This window comes from Scomber japonicus, chromosome 9 (genome assembly GCF_027409825.1).
Source record: "Scomber japonicus isolate fScoJap1 chromosome 9, fScoJap1.pri, whole genome shotgun sequence".
Lineage (NCBI taxonomy): Eukaryota > Metazoa > Chordata > Actinopteri > Scombriformes > Scombridae > Scomber > Scomber japonicus.
Genome location: NC_070586.1, coordinates 21436073 through 21442072, shown reverse-complemented (window position 1 = coordinate 21442072; position 6000 = coordinate 21436073).

Genomic DNA, 6000 nt, shown 5'->3' with positions numbered 1-6000 from the left:
CGCTGTAAAAAACAAGTCAAACATAGCTCCATTATAACTCATTAAATACTAAATACTTATTTCTTTGAAAAGTACCTGAAAAAACTAAATAATACATTAAGCTTAAGCTCATGAACACAGTACCTGTGATGTCCTGCAAGTCCCAGTCTGATCCCTCTGTTGCCGTCAGGAGTTGGTGCATTTTGCAAGAATTTGTCGTCTATATATATAGCGTTTTCTAAGGCTGGAGACACACCTTGGTGACACCTGGGGCACATCTTTTTTCAACATGTTACAAAAGATGTAAAGAAAGTGTGGTTAAGCAGGAAACTAAAAGGACCCGTGCAGCCCACCATTTCAACACACAGTGTTGTCATTACAAGACAAAGGTAATTCTTTCCATTAGATGTGGTCATTGTAGCTTTTTCCTACCTGACATTCAAAGGTGACTAAGAGACTTTTTTTGTCAGAAAGACAGTGACTTACATTAAAGTTACAAATGTACAACAAAAACACACAGTATTTTTTTCAAGTCAGAAATTGATAATGTTACTGCACATTTTTGCTTGGTTGGATGCTTTTAGCATATAGCTATTATTTATTCTATGTTCTGACTTGTCAGTAAGTATGTACACAATGCCACAATTGGTATTGGTATGTGATAGACATGAAACATTTGATAAATTATGCTGAACAAACGTTCAGTAACAATGCATGATTAAATCAGTCAGATTAGCGCAAACAACTCCCACAGTCAGCCAAAGAGACAAAAACAAGTTCCTAAACAAAAGGTAGAAATACAAAAGCATCTCATGATTTCTGAATGACATATGAATGACTGAGGAAAATAATGCTCCCCTGTCTGCCCCACCCAAAGCAGTCATAAATCAGTTAACAGTTGATTCAGGACCCTGCTGCCTGAGCACAGAGAAGAACCAGAAGGAAAGAATACAACAATCATTTTTTTAGTTTTCATGCAAGAAGTTAATTGACCAAAAAAGAATGAAGGAAGTCCCTCAAGTTATTTGGCATGAGTGTTTAAGTTGTTCCACAAGGCAGGACTAAAACCATAAGTGACGCAGCTTTTAGCCCTTTTGCTCCAAGCTGTTTCTGAAGAGCCTGCCAGAGGATCTTAAAGTAGCTGTTGACATCTTTAACCTAAATTATACCTTTTTTGTACCTTTTTTTGTTGTTGCTTTATTTGTTTTTAAACTAACATTCAGTCTTCATACATTATTGTTTTGTCATTTATTTTACTTCTTTTGTTTGTTTTTATGGTGTTTATGGTGGTTTATCGTATTTCAGATGTATCATATTTGGAAATCTAAAAATGAATAATCAAGTACAACTCAAGATAAATAATGCTGAAAAAGAGTTTATGAAAACACATTTTTGGGAGTTGTCATAGACCACTGACTCTGCTGAAAACCTCAGATAAATTATTATAAAGACAAAAATATCATAGACCATAGCAATACTTTATAATACAAAAGATTTCCTCAATCCAAATTCACTACACATATTGTACCACTCATTAGTAGTTCCATATATCACCTACTGTGTGAAGGTTTGGGGAAATGCATATAAAACAACTACAAATCCCATTTTCTACAACAAAAAGAATTGTAAACAGAGCTAATTATTAATAATCAAACATGATATTTATAAATTCACATGCGCTCAAATTTAGAGATCTGGTGGACTTAAAAATTGCACAGTTTACCTATAAGATGAAAAAATAAGTTGCAGGCAGTATCCAGAGGCTCTTCCAAATTTGAATGTGTCATTATGAATTAAGATGGATCAGCATGTTAAAGATTAGAACACATTCAAAGCAAAAGTGCATCAGTTGAGGGAGTTAATTTGTGGAACATGCTTGAAAATAAATTGAAATTGTGTAACACACTATATATATGTGATCAAAATAAAGTAAACTACACTACATGTAATCCTGTGTAACTAAACACTTTGCACCAGACAAAGAAGAATGCATTCATTAGTTACCCACTGTCTAACTTTATGTTCCTACTTCCTCTTCATTTTATTAGTCAGCTGTTTGACCTGAACAAACCAGTTTGTACCTGCCATACACATTTGGGTTGAGTTCATACATTGTACATACACGTTTTCTAGGTAAGAGATCATATTAGACAAAGCATGTTATGTTTCTAAAATAAATAGTAAGCAGATTTCCTCAAAGCCAAAAATAGCATTAATAGCAGCTGAACTAACTTGACATCTGCTCAGGAATGTGGTAGAAGGCCAAACTTGTTTTTTTACTCTGACAAGTACACATGTACTGTCGCCCACGCAGTCTTGGATGACACATTAAAAGGTTGTGATTATTTTGTGTTGAATATTAAAGTTTGCTGCAGTAGAGCTGAGCTACACAGTGACTTTCAAGGATGACGAATGAGAAATATGAAGTTAACAATGATCTTATAATATGTTACTGTAACAGCTGGAAGAAATAGTTTAATGTACCCCTTTCACACCAAAGCGGTTAAAGTGTTGGTGCTGGGTTGGTGCTGGGCTGGTGCTGGTTCAACTGCGAACCAGCTGAGAACCAGTTTGCTTTCTCACTGCTCAAGGTTCTTGCGGGTCCACATAATGATGTCACTGTATACGCCAGTTACGTCTGCTGCTTTCCCATAAAGACTCGTGCCAACTCAGAAGCAACAACAATGGCAGACTAGATACTAGACTAGATACAACGTATTTGTGCTGCTCGACAAGATTGAGATGGTTGTCAGCCTTTGTTGTTAGCCGGCAGAGCACAGCTAACTCACAACACATGAATTTCACCATCAGTCCAAATGTTCAAGGGATAATTCACTACTTATCTATTCACCTGTGTGAACAGGGACACCGGTTCCAAACTAAGCACTGGCCCCGAAGCAGCACTGGACCTGCTTTGGTGTGAAAGGGGTAATAGACTCCATAATCTATATAGGCCCATTGTGGCTTTGATTTGTTTTCATGAATAAAAATGTTTCAAACCCCCACCTCTGATTTTTTCACAAATCACACCCTGGATATAATGTTGCCAGGATATTAATCGCTAAAGCCACAGCTACTAACATATACACATTAATAAATCAAGTTTATTCTTGTAATTTTGTTGGCAAAACATCTAAACTGAATTTAAAATGCTCAGTTTTTAGTGATATATGAATTGGCAAGTACGCACTGATGGTGATTAAAACAGGAAAGAGTAGTATTCTCTACCTACATGGTCTTTCCTCATGCAATAATTACAGGCTGTCAGCAACAAAGTGGCTTTGTCTTCATTATGTGTGCACCATATCCTGGTGCAAACAATCAAGGAAATGCAACTTTAACAACAAGGTAATTCAAAGTACTTAACATAATTAGATAACATGTAAAAGACGTACAATACATTATAAAAGAAAACGAATTTAAAAGAGCTAAATGTAAAATTAAAATAAACTAAAATAGTACAGGACAGGAGTTAACAGGAGAATCAAAATGAGTGCACAGTGTGGCTTTGCTGGAGGCTTCAGGTTTCCACATCACACTTGTGTATGATTAGATTGGATGTTACCTTCTTTACTTATATTTTTGGGGGGTCATTTTTGCCTCCATTTGAAAGTAGGTGGCACAGAGGCTGTAAGGTGAAAGACATGCAACAAAGGTCCCCTGCTGGAGTCGAACCAAGGACCCTGCAGGCAACCAATCAGCTACCAAAATGCTCCCTGCCAGACATTTCTGCCTGTCATGCCTCTCATGGCGCCATGGGGTCAGCTGCAGGGTCAGCAGATGGAGACCACTGTTTGTCAAATGTTTTGATCCTTAAGCCCTGGAACGTCACCTGGTGGGGGGGCTGTGGGACATCTCCCTGCCACCCCTCTGTAACTGCCCTTTCTTGTTGTGTCGAACTCTAGATCTTGCCATTACGCCTCAGCCGGAGCCATAAGCTGCCCTTCTCTGCTTCTTCATGAGTCCTTTTCTTTAGTTGCACATTAAACCAGGATTGGCTCCAAACTAGTTGTTTTAGTGATGTCACAAAAATCATGCTTTTATGTTCCTGTAGGTACCAGGATACAATCAGCTGCCTGTCTTCCTTGTATTTTACCATCTGCAATGTGCCTATGCGTTTGTTTGTTTGTTTGCTGTAGCTGTAAAGATCTGATTGGAAAGGTATGAATGTCTGGGAAACACGGGCATGTCACATTTTTACATGACACTTTATTTACACTTAAACATAATTGTTGTGTTCTAGGTCATGGCATAAACCTGATGAGATCTAAGCAGGCAGGAAAATGCAGTTTGACTACCAGTTTACTGGAAGGAATATGCTTGTATTCCATGTCGGTCCAATGAGGCCTATTATGGGACTATACTATGAAGGTATTATTGGTGCAAAAGGTTTGAGCACCTATAACAGTGGAATTTGTAGTTGTGTACAGTGATTGTGTATGTGTGTCAGTACATTTCAGGTCACATACTCTATGAGTTGTGTACTTGTAGAATTTTTTTCTCTCCACAAATACAACACAACACTTACACATTCACAAATTCTTAATTACAGGTGCACAAATCCTATTTTACAAATCACAGATTAAAAAACTGACACACTCACATTTTTGGTCCTATTGTTGTAGTATATTTGGTGCAAAACATATTTGTGTACCTATATCAAACAATGTGAAGTTGTGGATAAAATTTGAATATGTGCAAATCTGAATGTGAACTTGTGCAATAAATATTCAATGAATGTAAAATAATTTCTCACGAAAATATTTGTGTTCTTTTAAAACACAACCACAAATCGATAAGTACAACTGCTCGAATCTTCCCCACGAGTCACAGATTCTGTTTCCTTCAACTACACATCACAAACCGCCTCCACCGAGATATGTGGTGCAGAACTATCTGTGCATTCAGTCTATGGAGCAAAAGGTGGGTGCTGATCTGAGATCGACTGATCCCACAGCCAATCAGAGGAGAGGGGCTTTTGTCCCACAGCCCTACTTGTTTTTGTTTTTTTTGCTTTTCCATTAGGGGTAGTACCTGGTACCTGGTCAGAGAGTCGTCACTGGAAGAGTCATGAGCCATCCGTCACAAGTCATGTGACCATTCATTTCCCAGCATGTCCCCATGTCAAACACAAGATGTAGCATAAAAATGTATTTACTGTAGGCTTTTACTTTTAAGATGATCTATATTTCTACCATTCAACTATACGTTAATTATAAAAAAATATAAAATATTATGCCAGTCAACATCTTACTCTGAGTACATAAATCATATAAGTATAGTAGAGAAGATGGAAATGTTAGATGCTTTATTTTGTTGATTTTTATTTTTATTTTATGGCTCCAGATAGCATCCCCTCCACAGAAATGGCTAAAGCTGGTGGATAAACTCGGATTTGGGCTCATAATCCATACTGAAAGAATATGACATTTCAGAAAGGGAACTGAATCATATCACTGTGTCACCTGGATCATTGGATTTGACTCTGTGTTGAGAAATATTAAACATTAAACATTCACAGTGGAAGAATGTACAACCAGGACCAGCAGCTGCTCCCACCTGTCCTCCCTGTAACACTGGTATTATGGCAGAATTTGAAAATTCTTGTGTCACTGGATAGTTCCTTTAGCGACACAAGTCATTAAAGCTGAAAGCTTTTGTGTGACAAGGAGCACTTTTGCTCTTGAATATTTCAGTAGCACATTGACAGGGTGTCACCTGTGGTCAGTGTTAACAAAATAGTGACCTTTCAACTTGTGTTGAGTAATCCTCACTTTCATACTGTATTTTAACTCCAGTGATTAGTCAGCACCAGCAACTGGTGAAGAATGATTCTGAAAACTTCGGTTTAGACTGTAGTCTTTTTTATTAATTTTATATATCTGTGACTTTATTCTGCACCAACACAATTGGTCTAGCAACCAAAGTGCCACAATTCAGGCTCAATTTAGGTATATTTGGTATACCTAAATAGGAACCGTCTTCCCCCTCAACATCCAGTCAGCTGAGTCAGTGATAAAA